Source organism: Chiroxiphia lanceolata, chromosome 17 (genome assembly GCF_009829145.1).
Source record: "Chiroxiphia lanceolata isolate bChiLan1 chromosome 17, bChiLan1.pri, whole genome shotgun sequence".
NCBI classification, from domain to species: domain Eukaryota; kingdom Metazoa; phylum Chordata; class Aves; order Passeriformes; family Pipridae; genus Chiroxiphia; species Chiroxiphia lanceolata.
Genome location: NC_045653.1, coordinates 10,260,210 through 10,276,768, shown reverse-complemented (window position 1 = coordinate 10,276,768; position 16,559 = coordinate 10,260,210).

Sequence of the window (16,559 nt, the reverse complement as noted above, 5' to 3'; positions counted from 1 at the left end):
CCAGCGCTTAAATCAGGCCGCTGGAGTTGCAGCAGCCACCACAAACCAAAAATCAGTGTGTCTTTACACTTTTGGCCAACACTAGCACTGGCTGGAGTGAGAGCTGCAGCAGCCTGTTGAGATCTGAAAATACCATTAGATTCTCTGGTTTGGAGCAGAGTGGACTGAATGCAAACCCCATTTACAAATCTGTGGTCCTGCTAAGTTTTTTGGATGGGTTGATCAACATTGTGCTGTTATATGTGTTTTCTCAAAAGGGTCTGCCCAGGGCTTTTACCTACACATTGAGGGGAAAATGACTTTTTGCATTATAATTCCTAGTTTGAAATGAACATTGTAGTCATCTAAAACAGGCTTAGTTTAGAGCTGGTGAAATCTTTGGTTCAGCTTGATCTGTGTGCTTTAAGGCTGTCAAACTGAAAGGAATTAAAATGCAGAGAAAATGGTTTAGAAAAGAAAATGCAACTTTGCAATTTAACTTTGCTACAGGGATGAAGTTTTAAGAAATGATTAGCAATTTGGGTGTCTTTCGTCTTGGGAGCCTGAGGTTGGACTCATTAAAGAGAAACAATTTTCAGAAAATATTGAGCACTCACCTTTGGAAAAGCCATTTTCTGCAGGTAGCTAAATATGGGCCCTAAACTCAGCAGTTTGTTTGAAAGGCTCAGCTTAGCCTTAAATTAAAAAATCATAAAAATAGTAGACACAGAGCAGTGCTAAAACAGGACGTGGCCAATCTTCCTCAGTAATGAGGACAGAGACCATGAGGTCTCCAGGATCTTGGGACTTGTTGCTGCTAGTTGTGAAATAATGAAAATTGGAGGACCCCTGTTTGTACTTTTAAAGGGATCTGATTGGTTGACTTTCTTTCAAAATGATAATTTTGATGATGTTGGGACTTTGCTTCTTTAAGAAAGATGAGTTAGGGAATTTAAGGCCTTAGATGTGCATATCATCTTTTAATTTAAATTTAAATAAATAAATAGTCAGGAATAAAAACAGAGTGATCCAATGTCATTTCCAGAGCTAAATAAAATGCTGAACCTAACTGAAACCCACTGATGGTGAAAAAGAAGTGAGGAGTTCAAAATTAATCCCATTATTGTGCTCTAAAACATTAATAAGTACAGAGGTTTGGGCAAATCCTGTTATTTTAATACTATACTTCCTCCTAAATATTCCATAGCTGATTTTTATTTCTTCTATTAAATAGTCACTTCAGAAGAAAGATAAACTCCCTATTAGTGCCATTCAGAATCACACAACCTGCAGGGTCTGGCGATGGGGAATTTTTGAAGGATCTGCAGGAATTAGCAGCCGCAGCAAAGGAGTGAAGAGGAATCCCTGTGCTTGAGTGGTCCTTCAGGCTGGGTCATCCCGTGGCTGTGCAGCCCCAGCACAGGGCCACACAGTCCTGCAGGAGGATAATATTGCATTTGCAAGGTGATGATATCATGCTGATCAATGCAGAGCCCCGGCAGACCACATTCTGTAATCCCTGTGCAGGCAGAATAATAACAGCACTTCACAAGTAGTCCCATTCATTCCAGTGGGACTCTCTTGTAATCAATATATTTGTTTCCAAATTATAGTGTTATTGGTCCAACTTGATCTTTATTCCTGTGAACCAATTGCATGTGCAGAAGGCCTGGAAACGATGCCACAGCGAGGGCTGCTCTCGTCCCACTCCCATTGTTCCAGGACTCCAGTCCTCGGAGTTATTGTTCAAGCTGCCAGTTATCTCCGAGTGCTCCCAGCAGATGTTGGGGGGAGGGGGCAATTTATTTTTATTTTTTTTCATGAAGTTTGCCTCTTTAAGGACCAGCCCCGACAAGAGATTAATTCTGTTTGCTCTCCCCTGAACTGTGCATTGTCTCTTTAAGTTGGAAAATATTTAGAGAGAAAAATGAGTATTCTTGCTGTTCAAAATTTGCCTGTGGAAATTCATTACTGACTTCAAAGGGAGCCCTAAATTTGCTGATAGTAAATAAGGGGCAATCCTGCTTTCGCTAGAGTCAGTGTAGCTGTTCTTGTGGGGTTTCATGGGTGCTGATTTGGATGCAGAGTTGTCCACAATGAGGTGCTTCCATTCTGTGAGCATCCACCAAAGTTCAGCATTTATTTTTGTCTGTATTGGAAAAAAAACAAAGAATTTGGGGTCAGTATTTGAAGATATATGATTGTATCAAAATATAAACATATTTTGATATAAATATTTTTAAAAAGAAAAAATATATATTTGTTTTCAAATCAAAACCTAGTTATCATAAGAAGGTTTCCTAGATTTGTGAGTGTTGGATTATCTTAATAAACAGAAGAGACTTCTGGGCCATAACCTGGTCTCTGGGGTGGTTTTCCTAGTCATAAGAGAGGCAAGGTTAAAGCTTCTTCTGAAGAAGGGTTTTTCCCTCTGCATCATGTGTTTGATGATCCACTCAACCCCAAATCAAGTGATGGGGTATTACAGCTCTCTCTTTTCTGTTCTCTGTCATATGCACACGAGAAATAAGCAGGGAAGCCCACAAGAAAGCTGGTTGATGTGGATTTGTCTCCATGGTGCGTTTTACCCTTAATCATAGAATCGTAGAATTACAGAATGGTTTGGGTTGGAAGAGACCTTAAAGATTAACCTTTTCCAACCTCATTCCATGGGCAGAGACACCTTGTCTTGAACGCTTCTAGGGATGGGATTTCCAATAATGATTCATCCTGTTTCGGTGACATTTCATGAAGAAAACAATGTCCCAGCCAGTTCTGCTTTAGTGCAGGTGGAAGTGTAGGGCACCTCAATGAATGAAGCATATGGGATCCACATGCAGAGCTCATACCCTTGGAAGTTCACATCCCACCCAAAGTTGACTGAGCTCCCTGCCTAGCCCTAACCCTATCGCTGGATATTTTACAGGCAAGAAAACAAAATGAAAAATAATCCATGCCATGTCTTGATTAGGGATTAGAAATGTTAACTGGCCAGTGCCTTTTCCTGCAGGGGCACGCAGCCCCTACACCTTTAATTAGGGTAGCCCGTGGTACTTGCCATAAAGCTGATAAGTAATAAATAGCTGCCTTTGTCACATGCAAGTTCAGCATTGTGAAACGGCACACGGACGGCTTTAAAAAGCCTTTGATTAAACCCAGCACTACAGTAAATCTACAAACACAGAGGAAAGAAAAGAAGCTATTTAGTCTGTGCCAGTTCCCGGCATTAAGTATGCAAATTTCTCGGTGTCTTCAGCTCCCAAGAACAGCAGGCGCTGAATGCAGCAGCAGCAGCAAGCGGCACGACATCATTCATTTCAATCATTAAAACAAAAGCGGGATAAATCGCTACCTAATTTGTAAAATATGCTTATCATATAGGCTCTTTGGTCTTTAAGAAAAGCACCAGCTGAATGAGAATCACTGAATTATTTTGCAAAAAAAAATCATAGAATCAATTCTGGTTTTTCCCCTTCTCCCAGTGATTGTTCTTTTATTTCTTTTTCCTTTCTTTCTCCTTTCCCTTTCCCAGTTTCAGGTGAACTCTATCTGTAGCCTTCCCTCAAGCTCCCACCCAATGCCACAGGAAAATCATGGCCTAGCATGCACAACTTGACATTCCCAGACCCGTCTTATCTCTCTCTCTCTTTCAAAAAAAAAAAAATAGGGTAGCACCAACCAAAGCCTAGCCTGGAACTCTGTGCTGGGCGTCACCCATCACCCCACTGCCACCATCCTGTCCAGCAGCCCCCACTACCATCCTTGTGCAGTTGTTCAACAGTTTCCATTCCTCCCTGCATGGGAAAATAAATATCCAGACAGCTCATCCTGCAGCCTGCCTGGACTTGCCTGCCCAGGAAGCCCAGCTGTGTGGTTCATCACCCCTGCACAGAGCCACAAACTGTCTCTGGCCTCTCTCCCTGTTCCTGGGCGCTCAGCTTAGACCCCATCACTCCTTGCAAACAGAAGCAGTGAGGATTATTGGAACCAAGGGAGCATCACCACTGGATCTCTAGAAAGGTTAAATTCTCCCCCATCTGAATGCATGGTGGCCTGCAGCTAACTTATTTTCCCAATTAGACTGTTCCTTTTACATGAACCACTTCACCAGCTTCTCTTTGGCTACTTGGGGTGCAGAGGATGCAAACTGAGGCTGCCCCTATAAGATGTGGCTCCTCTGCTTCTGCTCCATGACGTGTGTGTGATGAGAAACAGGGCCAACAACCCTGCTCTTGTATGAAAAGTGTCCTTTGATGCTTTCCCAGCTGTTCAGCCATTCAGCTGTTCCAGGATAGTGCCTCTGGCAGTACAGCTCCCCGCTGTGGCTACGCTGGGGCGTCAGCAGATGGAGCATATCGTGGTTATTGAAGCTGGATACAGTGGCTGTCAGCAGCCTTGCATTGCCTGGCATATGTAAATAGATCTCAGGCATCTGGTTGTGTCTAGGGCTGGTCACATCGAAAAATATTAAAAGAAACCTCTTGGTTTGGGAGCTCCACTGGCTGTGGATGTTACCCTGCAATAGTCACCATGTGATTCATGATGTGGTAGATAGGAAGGGAGGGAAGGAGGAGTTTTCAAAGGGAGTAGATGTACAGCTGTCTGTGCAAAATGCACTCCTGAGAGGTGACCTGGGTGCTGCTGGGACTGGATGGGTGAGACAGCACAGCCACAGGTGGGTGCAGCACCAGCACGGTGCTGCAGTGCTTGGAGGCTGTTACTGGAACAGGGGTTCAAATGAAATAAGACAGTAGGCAAAGGGCAGAAACTGATGTACAGGAAGTCCCACCTGAACATAAGGAAGAACTTCTTTACTGTGAGCACTGGAACAGATTGCCCAGAGAAGGTGTGGAGTCTCCCTCACTGGAGATATTCCAGATCTGTCTGGACTCAACCATGTGCTATGTGCTCTGGGATGACCCTGTTTGAGCAGGCAGGTTGGACCACGTGATCCACTGTGGTCCCTTTTAACCTGTGATTCTATAAAATCCTTGATGTGCCTCAGATGCTTGTGTCACATTTTACTTCACTTTGGTATCATAGAATCATAGAATACCATGAGCTGGAAGGGACCCCCAGGGATCAAGTCCAACTCCTGGCCCTGTGCTGGACAATCCTAAAAAACCTGCTCATCATTAGTAGCACGCTCAAGAAAGGGAAATTAAATGTTATCTCCAGTGTTCTTCAGGGTGGCCAGGTGTCACCCAGTCATCAGCAGATGAACAGATGAGTGCATGAAAAATCCAGCCCAAAAGGGTGCAGTTTCCATCTGAGAGTAAACTCCGTGTCTCCCTACATGGAGCTCACAGTCCTGTGTGTTTCTACAACCACATTTAATGACTGTCCAGTTGGGTCTGAGAAAGGATTTTCAGTGCCATTTTTGCCTCTAGGATGGTGACTCTTACCACTGATGTGTTGAACAGCATTGAGACGTTCTTGCATTAAACAGTGTCATTGTAAACCACCTAAAAAAACCCAGCTTGATGCCAAAGCATTGCACTCAGATACAGATAAGGGACCACTGAGCTTAAATGTGATGTACAGATATTGCAGGTGCCAGTGCCACGCCTTGCAGATGCAGCCAAGTATAACCCCACTCTTTTTCCAAGGGGCAAGTTGAGAAAACAATGTTTTCTTTCCTCCCAGCAGTGCCTGGCACGACAGAACAGCCACCCAGAGAGATTTCTTTGCTTCTCCTCTGGAGATGGAACATGTTCTCCTCTCCTCCTGTCTGCTATCCTTTGTCCTGACTCTGTGGGTGCTGTGAGAGGAACCTCAGCATCCCAACACACTGTGCAGCCAAGGGATGCCTCGGGCTCTGGTGTGGCACATCAGATCTCCCCTCCTCGGCCCTGCAGTCTCTTGGCTCTCTCTACCATGCAAATGCCTTTCCCAGCTACTGCCTGCTCCTATGCTTCATCCTTGGCTCCTTTCGCAACATCAGAGGAACATAAAACAGGGAAAGGGAGAGAAATAACATCCTGAATATTGTGCCTTCTAATTAGGCTGGCAGTGATCAAACAGCTTCTCGGGAGCACACAGTGTTAGGCTTTCTGGCACGGGGCTTTCCAGCCATGCCAGTTATTGCTAGAGGAAAAGAAAGTTCCATCCTTGTGGAAGCTCCTGTGGTCTCCTGGGGTCACAGAGCAGCTTTAACTGATCCAGAAAGACCTGGGGGGAAAAGGTGAAATCCAGATGCTTTCCCTGCCTTTGGTTACAGTGGCCTCACCGTAAAGGGACTTGTAGAAACTTCAGCAGCACAATCTGTTCCTGCGATGTTGTATAAATATGTTTTATGTATAAATATGCATTTGAATCCGTGTTTGGACTCAAACCTGTCTGTTCATCCAGCTGTCGAGTAACCTCTGCAAACAGCAGGGTCCTTCGTGACAGATTGAAACCGAGAAAACCACTGCCTGTTCTGCAAAACATATTTAATTTGTTAAAGAGATGGGAACTTTGTTGAATTAATAAGATGTGCTAGAGAAGGGAGCCGCTCTCCAAAGAGCTGAATCCTGGTTACAAGTGCAGTTTGCAGCTTGCTGGTAATCCTGCAATTAAAGCTACAGTACCAGCGTATCACAAAAATGGGATTTGCATAATTTGAAATTTGAGGAAAATCTCTAAATACTTTAATTTTGATAGAAACTGTTTCCACTGCTGACATGTGTCTACACCTATAATTTCAGTTGATAAATTGCTGTAATTTCTCCTCCATTTCATGTTCTTTCTAACATTAATTGTCAGTTGTAGAGTAAAACAGTAGAAAGAGAGAGAGAGAGAGAGGGAGAGAATAATGTCATTGTGCTTTTGTGGTGTGAATAGCCTTCCGAGGAATGATTATCTTCCACACAGATGCAAACAAAAAAAAAAGAGAGAGACCTCTTGGTTTGCACAAAACTACTGTGATGGGCATGAATGTCTCACTGTGAGATAGGGAAACAAGGAGTTAAAGCCAGGTAAATGTGCCTGGGAGTGGATGTGACCATTTCCCAGGCTGCTGGAAGGAAAGAGGGACTTTGTGAGGATGTGGAGTCACAGAAGGTGCCTGGTGATGCACAGCTGGGTAGGAGGAGGCCTGAGCTGCGGGATTCCAGGGATTGAATCCTCTGTGTCTGCAGTCTCTTGCCACAGGCAAGACCCTCTCAGAGCCATCAGCTGGTTGGGTTTTCCAGAAGGAAGTTGCCCAGATCAGGAGGGATAACAGCAAGCACTGAGTCTCTGCAGGAAGCAGCCTTACAGCACCTCCTCCACCCAGAGTCTGCTCCCCATCCCACCTCCCCAAATGCCACTTTTCAAGCTACTTTTAAATAAAATACCCTTTCAAACAGAGGGCTAGTGGTACTAAATTATTCTATTAATTTATTATTCATGATGAAAAATTATTCTAATAAACGGTGAAAAATTATTCTAATAACATTCTATCCTATTAATATTCTGCAGCCGAGCAGTTAAACTCACTTCCTGTGGCTGCTCCCCTCCTTAGCACTGATCTATTTCTTACAGAGTTTATTGAAATTAAAATCTGCTTCTTTGGAAATGTGCTGCATTTAACAAAACCAGTGGGGGGAGATGAGCTGTGAGCGAGGAGAGAATCAGGCACTGATTTTTCCCTTGTGCTGACAGAGCAGGGGGATGCCCATGGAGCTGGGAGCTGGGTGAATCTGAACTGCAGAGTCAGGGATGGCTCACTCTGGGTCATTTGGGTGCTGTCACCCCATAGACCATTAACACTGAGCATTCAGTGATGTTAATCCAGTGTCTCCCTACATTTCCCAGCTCAGGGAGATGGCTCCCTGCTGTGCCTTTCCCTTGGCTGGAGCCCTGCAAGCTCCATTCCTGCACCTATCTCAGAACCCTGAGTTCATGTCTCTTCTCATCTGTTCCTTGCTGCAGAAACCCCCTCAAAAGCCCAAGGAGCTGCTCTGCCAGAGCCTGGACATCACCTCCATGGGAGCAAGTGGAGCTTGTAGCCAAATTAAGGACAAGAGTGGGGACCCTGCTGTCATGCAGACCCCAGGGCTAGTCCAGGCAGCATCCTGCTGCCCCTTCTCCTGCATATCCCTGTGCACTGGCACCACGTGCCTGCCAAGCTTCCTGCCAGACATATTTTCCTAATGGTTCCTCTGCCTGCTCTGCTCACAGCCCTCCTTGCCTGCCAGCTGGCTGCTGTGGTCCTGGGCCTTTGCAGGCAGTTGGGGAGGTTTCATGGGTATGCAGGGCTCGTGAGCCCTGCGTACAGGTGGCAGAGTATCCCTGGTGCCCAGCACAAGGTCCCTGGGAGCCCACAGCTCTCCAGCAGGACCCAGGGCACTCTCTGGGTCCCCACTGGGGGCAAGTAGATGTGGAATGCTGGAATGGGGGAGTTCCTGGTTCCCAGAGCTTGCAAGTCCACAGAGCTGTCAGAGATGTACTGAGGAAGTGTTCTACAGAGCCACTGCAAAGAGGTGTCTCGGGGTTTCTCTTGCAGCTCGAAGCAGCATTTGAGTGATTTTGGAGAGCAGGCTACAGATGAGCAGGTGCCACTGGGCACTTCTGAACCTGCCTGTCCAGCCACCCAGGCACTGTATCATCTGGTTTTGCTTTCCCAGTCATCCACACAACTTAGAGGAAAAAAATGTCTAACTTTACAAAGGAGCAGCACATCCAGGTCTACAGGCCTGTTGGCAGTAGCTGTTGTTTTCCCCAAAGCTTCCCAGCCCATCCTTGGTTTTGTCTGCACCTATCTGCTCCATGCCAGAGCCAGATCATCTTCTGATCTTTCCTTTGTGCCTACTTTTTTCTGATTGTCTCTACAAGCCTAATAACTCCTTGCACATTTATATCAGCTCCTTCCTGCACCTCCCCACCCAGCACAGGTAGTTATGCCAATTGCACTGCGAATTAGATGCACAGGTGTGTGTTAAATGTTCTGGTGACTCTAAGTCCTAATCAAAAAGGTAACCTCCAGGTGACATTATTGCAGCTTTAACAAGTAGAGTGCCTCAGTAAAAGGACTTCATCTCAAAGGACTTTCACTGAAGCCATCTTCTTCTTTGTGTGTTCCTCCCTCACAGCATGGGTAATTAAAGGACCAGACACAGCTCAGAAGATTCCTTAGCTTTTGTGTTTGAGGATATCTTTCACTCTATTTTTTCCCTCTTCTCTGATGGCATATTAGATCAAGCCATTAAGCAACATCCTCTGTTTCTCCTGAGAACATTCATCAATAATAATGAATAGTGCTTGCTCCAGGGCTGCCCCCTCCTCGTCCAGGAATATCATTGGTACATGATACAACCCTGTCGGAATAACTCTGGCATTTGTTTTTATTTCTGAGATTCGTTTAATGCGTAGGTTTTTTTGTCTCCGGGATTGTGGAGGCCTTGCTTTGTTCTGGGTTTGGAAGCTGACAGTCAGCTGGAGCTGAGAGTTTATCTGATCCAGTGGGGAAAGGGGTTTACATCAAAGTAATGCACAAGTGGAAACTCCTTAATCCCGATTGACTGCGGCGCTGTACAACTGCCTCACCTTAATTACACATGGACTCAGCTGTATCGATGCATTTCTCTTTTTACCCCAGTATAATATACTTATTTTGCATGTTTGCATGACAGCAGAAAAAAATCAAAATATTTTAAACAAAAATTCTTGATATTGGGTTATCTTTCCCAATCACAGAGGCAGGCACTTTGCAGCCTGTTAAGGGGCTTCTCTGAGTGTATGTCCCGCTCCTGTTCAACAGATGATGGATAAAATCTCAAAATAATCACTCAGAGAGTAAAGGATTGGATTCAGGAGGTGTGGACAGTTCTCTGGAATCAGGAATAGGTGCACACACCTAGAGCATCTCTGAGCACCAGTGAAGTTTGTCCTGCTCTGACTCTGTGCATGCCAATCTTCTTTGTCCTGATTATTTTTTAGATTCAGTCAGACTCTGAGTGATGCAAATCTTGCTTTGCACCCTTCCTGCCTCCTTGTTACATCAGGGGTTTTCAAGGAAGCAAATACATCAGTTACACAAAGCAAAATTATTCCAGGTAGTACCTCAAGCTCCATTTTCCTCATACTGCTTATTTCACCTTTCTCCAAAAGTTAATCAAGAGGTTTAATTCAGTGATGTTGGTGAAGTCATTCAGCCAACCTAGAGCAGCCCCACTCCATCACAGGGATGGTCCACGTTACTCACAGACTTGCAGGCACAAGGGGTGCAACCACTGCCTCAAACCCAGCCAAAACCTGCTTGTGCATTTACCTAATAAACTCGTGTTCCTGAGCTCTGTGTTCATCCCAGTCCCTGTTTGCCCACAGTGTTCACAGCACGAGCTGCTCCTTCGCAGTCACCTGTGCTTGTCGCGAACAGGTGACTCCACCGCTCCCGGCCTCGCCCGGTGACCGGGCTCAGGCACTTTGGGCTCCCTGGCTTTATCTTAGATGGCTGTTTTGCAACGATTCCTTTCCCTTTTTTTTTCCTTTTTTTTTTTTTTTTTTTTTGCAAGCGCGATTTCAAACTTTGGCGAGGTGAACGCTCGTCCCCGAGCCGATTATCACAGCGGCGAAGGGCAGAACCCCGCTTTGTGCCAGAGACTCCCCGGCTGCTCTCGAGGGCCTTCGCGCTTCCCTCCCCGCCGCAGCGCTTTCATGGTGCTCTTGATGTGGGGATGTTTATCTTCGCTCAGTTCGTACCCATTGGTGCATCTCTCCGCTGAAGTGCTTTTACTCAGATTTGTGAAACCCGCTGTAGTCTTGTCTTTGTTAAGAAGATAAGCTACAGCAGGAAAGCAGCAGCAAGAAAAAAAATTCCTCTGGTGCGTTCTATCTTTTTCTCCCAAGGAATATCACACAGCTTGGACAGCTACTGTAATGCTAATAGACAAATCAAAACTCTGAGGAGCAAAATAGAAACATCCAACTGTATTAAATAAGGGGGGTTTGTGTGTGTTTGAAAGCTCACAAAAAGTCTAGATATTAAATTGATGTCCTGGCACTTGTGCAGTGTAATGGGCAGATTCAATTAAAAGAAGAAAATATGTCCAGCCTGTAGTGTGGGCTAAGCAGCAATAAAAAAGCAAATCAATTTTTCGGGAGTTTCAAAGCCTGGTGCAGATTTCCAGAAGGCAGAAGCCAAAAATATATTTATTAAAAAAGACCCCAGGGGCTCAACAGTGTCATTTTAACCCAACTACTGCACCTTCAATATGATGAACTGTCATGATATTTTGAGAAATACTTCGTAAATAATCCATTTATATGTATAGATACAGCATGTTCTATATGTATAAATAAATGCATGTGCTTCTGTTGCATATATACAATGATACTGATTATTTGAAGGAGGTGCGATGGTAAAAAACACAGATCAAGCTCAGTTATATTCATGTTCACAAATACCCAGTGTAACAGTAGGGTGGGGTTTTCCATATGGCATTAAATTAGGGAACTGTGTATGTTTATATACATATATACATGTGAGTGTGAGTGTATATACATGTCTATATGTAGATGAATGTGTGCACACACATATACAAAATTCCTGGGTTTAGGTTCTTAGGCTACAATCAGAGTTTATCCAGCCAGCCCAGTGCAGAACCAAAAATGGCAGCTCAGACTTCCACAATTCCCTCAGTCGAACACAACAACCTTTAAAAATCAAAGGGTGAGGAAGTTCCCACCCCCCTTTTATTTTTTAATCCTGCCCAAAGCATAGTTATGACACATTGAAATCAACTGCAGAACTCCTGGGTGAATAAAATAAGGGCTTCCATTAAAAAAAAAAGGATTTTAAGGGATCTATTTGAACTTTTGGTCACTCATTGGCTGGATTAAATCTAGAAATCAAGAATAATAAATCCTGCTGCCAATCATGGACTCAACCTGCTTCAAGGCCAGGTTGGAGCAGCCTGGTCTGGTGGAAGGCGTCCGTAGTGGGAGGGTTGGAATGAGATGAGCTTCCTGGTCATTTCCAACCCAAACCATTCCAGGATTCCATGATTCTGTTGCGTCAGCAGGGAGGCTCTGACACCCAGCCAGCTTCTTACATTTGCATGAGGGATTTTTACTGTCTCTTTTCTTCCCCTCTTTGTTTTTCTGCCACCGTTGTTGACAAAAACAGGTGATCATAAAATGTTTCACTGTGTTCAGGCAGCAAACCGAGAAAAAATAATTTTCTCTTGTTACACTGAGCCACAGATTTATTTCCCTGAAGAAACCCAAGTGTGACCGCAAAGATAAAATAAATAAAAAAAAAAAAAAAGGAGTAAGCAGCGTGGTGGTGATGATTAAGGTGGCCTTCCAAGAAATAAATAAATAACCCCAAGCTCCCAGCACCTCCACGTAGGTCACACCACACCCTGTGTCATTACACGGCCTCTCTGTGTAATCAGGACGGGAAAGAGCTCGGCAGAGTGAGGACCTCCCATTTCAAACCCCCAGTGCTACAGACAATATATACCCAGCTGGCAGGATGGATGTGGTTTTTATTTAAAACACAGACAAACACGCACACAGAGGGAAAGAAACCCTGCAAAGCCAAATTTGCTTCTAAATCTATTTACATTTGGCGAGGCTCAAGATCACCTTGAACCATCTTTGCTGTTTCCTTTCCTTTTTCCTTTGAAGTTGCAAGTTCTACACAAGCCCTTCAGAAAAAAAAAAAAAAAGAGAGAGTGAGAGAGAAAGAGAGAAAAATGGAAAGGAAAAAATAAAAGAAGTGTGTAAAGACGCCATTTGTGATATGTATTTTTTAATAATGACATTTTAAAAGGTTGAAATGTTGTGGTGTCTTTTGCAAAGTTATGCCATTTAAACAAGATAACATGGCATTTTACCATTAAAGACAAGACCCTCTTTTTCACTCGTACCTTTGAACAGCTTATCATTTTGCAATAATATCCTTCAGCTATATAGCTCTGTTCTTTTTCAAATGGAGGACATCTCTTCTAATTGTGCTTATGATACCAATTAGCATTGGGGTTTTCTGCTTTTATTAATAAACAGCCTTTCTAAGAGCACCATGGTTGTCCTAAATATTTTTTTTCTCCTATATGGGATTCAGGAAAAAATTGTAATTAATTCTTCTTTCAGTGAAAAAGCAAAGCTATTTTTAAATTGCATGCCTGATAGAATTAACAAAGTGTTAGACAATTAACAGTCTTCCTTTTTATTTTTTTTCCGTTCTTTAAAATGCAGATTCACTTTAATACTGTTTTCCCCTTCATCCTTTTCTTGTGTCCTAATTGTTCTCTAAGTAGTGTCAGGGCTGTGCGTTATCGGCCAAGGCAGGTGTCAGGTTTAATATTATTAAAGATGCAATTACTCCTTTCTCAAGCACAGCTTGTCAGTTTAGTTCATCGATGTATATATCAATACATTTTTAAATGAAAAAAAAAAAAAAAATCTCTGTTTCCCACCCATAATTATCTCCTTGGTATCTTGCCCCTTATTTTGGAAATATCTCTCTAACCTCAGTACACAGGAGTCCTGGGAATATAATGAGCTGTGACAGTCTGAATGAGCTGCGCAATCATATTCCTCAACTTAGAATCATGAAATCATTTAGGTTGGAAAAGACCCTTCAAATCACCCTAAAAAACAGCCAGTGAGACTCTGAGGATGCTCTGTTGGGCCACTTTCAACAAGGGAACCCATGAAAGCCTGGGGAGCTGACTGATTTCTTGACATGGGACCTGCGTCACATAAGGGGGCTGGGAAAGTTGTAAGGGAAAATGTTGATTTATGGTGCCAACACCCATAAAGGAGATGTGAATGCAGGGCTGGGAGTTCATGTACTGCCAAGCAGAGCTCCAAGTATCTGCTCTGGAAGCATCACAGGGGAAACCCTTTGAGTTATGTGGAGCCAACGCCTGAATTCCTCCTCTCCCGTCCTTGGGAAGCTGATGGGTTCAAAATGCCACCGTCCCCAGTTGCACCTTTTGGATTTGGGTTTTTCTTCAATCACCATTGCAGTTACTGTCCCAGAGAATGTGCTGGATGGATGGTTTAGTCACTAAAAATTGGATTCAACGTTAATCAAAACTGTTCGCTAGACATGGCTTGAATTCATAAATCATTTTAACTAGCAGAGGTGGAAAAACTGAAATAGTACTTTTTGTTAGTAATTCCTTTAATTATATACTTGCAAAATTTCAAACTCATGTTTTCTTTTCATCTCTGGATAAATCTTATTTTAAAGCAGCGTTTGGGAATCAGACATTTCATTTTGGACTGAAAATACTCTGTTTGACCCAGAATGAAGTACAGATGCACACAGCCCCGCAATTTGGCCACCATTCAAAAAATCAATTATTCTCAAAGCTTACACTGTGCCCCTTGAGGGAAATTGTTCTCTGACCACTCCTGGTCAGATGAACCATGTCCTGAAGGGTATATAAGCCATGAGCAGGTAACAGTTTAACAGATCAAGTTATGGTATTCACACATCTTCATCCAGCATCAGCACACCAAAGTTATTTTCACTCTGACACTTTCTTATTAGTCTACACCCTGTTCTTTTTCAAGATGGGTGCCCAGAATATCTACAGCCCATATTTGTTACCATCCTGACTTGCATCTTGCAGATTGGTCATTTCATCATGAGGATGATGCTCATTGCCAGGTCAGCTTCCATTTACTCTGGAAATGTGAGGATATTCTTTGCTGTGGTACCTAATCTGCAGAGCTTCTGAGCAAACACAGATGAGAGTTCTCCAGTTCAGAAAAAAAGATGAAATGTAATGGGCTATTTTCATAGAATCCCAGAATGGTTTGGATTGGAAGGGACCTTATTTCTCATCTCATTCCAACCCCCCTGTCATGGACAGGGACACCTTCTACTAGACCAAATTGCTCGAAGTCCTATCCAACCTGGCCTTGAACACTTCCAAGATGGGATATTTATGGGAAATATGTGCTCCTTCACTGTTTCATCTGAGAATGTCATGATCAAAAAGCATTTCCAGCAAGGGAAACTTTCAAAATAATTGGCCAAACCTGTGAAAAAATAGCTAATGTCCCTCCCCAAGCTCTTTCTGCTTTCCACTGATAAAATTCAAGGCCAAAAACCTCCCCCAGCCCAACGCTGCTTCAGCACTTCATTCCCTCCACCCTGACTTTGCCACGACAGAGGCCACGATTTCAGCACTACGTCTGGAATTCAGCTCGTCCTCTTGGCCATGATGCACATCAGCCGGTTGCTTTCGTGTTGGGAGCAGAGTGGGAAGAGAAGGGCTCTGTTTTGGGGTAATTCAGTTATTTCCAGGCATCCTTGTTTGGTGACAGTGTTTCCCTGCTCTGGTGGGTCACACGTGTCCTCTCCGTGCTGCTGCGGGTGTGCCGGTGGCTGCACAGGTTCAGGTCTCTCCCGGAGCAGCTGCCGGGCTCGGCAGTGCACGGCTGGAGACTGACAACTAATGGTTAGTTTGCAAATAGCTGCATGAGAGACCAGAGAATAATGTGTGAGGGGTGGGGAAAGGAGGGAGGAAGAGAAATGACTGGTAGCGCCTAGAGAAAATTGATTCCTGCTTAATTTTTATTTGGTTTGATATTCATCCTCGGAAATAGGGTTCTTAATGCAGAGTTTTGCTTGTGGGGTATCGGGATCAGGCAGGGTAGTGGAAACTGTGACTGCAATTAAAAGGGCCTCATATTCATTTCAACCTTAACTTCTCCAAGCTTAATTCTCTTCTCAACCCAGGACAAATCAAAAATAGTTTCATTTCTGTTAATACAGATGCAGAGATACTGCAGGAAAAGCTCCTATAGGTACCACGATCTGGCCACCTGCATCTGCAGATGGCAGTGGGGAGTCTTCAGTGCAAAAGACTGTAAAATGGGAGTTCTGGGAGAGCATAGGTAATTTTGGGAAGACAAGGCAGGAGGAACTGTGTGTGTTTGGTCTAGTAACAGACTCTGTGTCCTGGAAGGGTAACAGAAAGGTTACAAAAAGGGGGACCTGCTGCCTGGAGACCCTCCAAGCTTCTGCATTGGAGGTTGAGAATGACAGCTCTGCGAGTGCTGCAGGGAGGAACATGAAGGAGGAGGTGGCTATGAGGCACTTTCCATTCTGTGGGAGCTACCTGGGAGCTACCTGGCTAGATCTTTTCCTCACCTTTGAGATTTGCCACCTGTGAATTTTAGCTCTGAAATTTGCTGCCAGGATGCCGTCGTGCTGCTGCTCTGCTATAAGGCCCTTTGCGTTATATTGGCAATAGCATCTGATTGTTGCACTTTGATAGCACTGAATAGGTAATCAGACCACTCTTTATTTTAGCCTGAGGATATGCCTTTGATTTGTAGGGGTTGGCCATTTCTTATCTGAGTTTGAAAATGGGATTATTTAAATGTGTATTGATGTTTTTCATGTGGTCTAACTGTGCAGTTCAACATGGTAATTCAACTCGTAGCTATACCAGATTGTTATCTAATCTGATAAAATATGAACAGCACAAAGCCAAGATGATGAAACAATCGGGATTGTTGACTCACTGGGGTCCTGCTAAATCCAGTCTGCTTTCATACTTAATTATCCTGTCAAGTTCCTCGAATCTTAGCTCCTCCAGCACTGCGATGGAGAACGGTGGTAGTGACACCACTTGGTGAATACA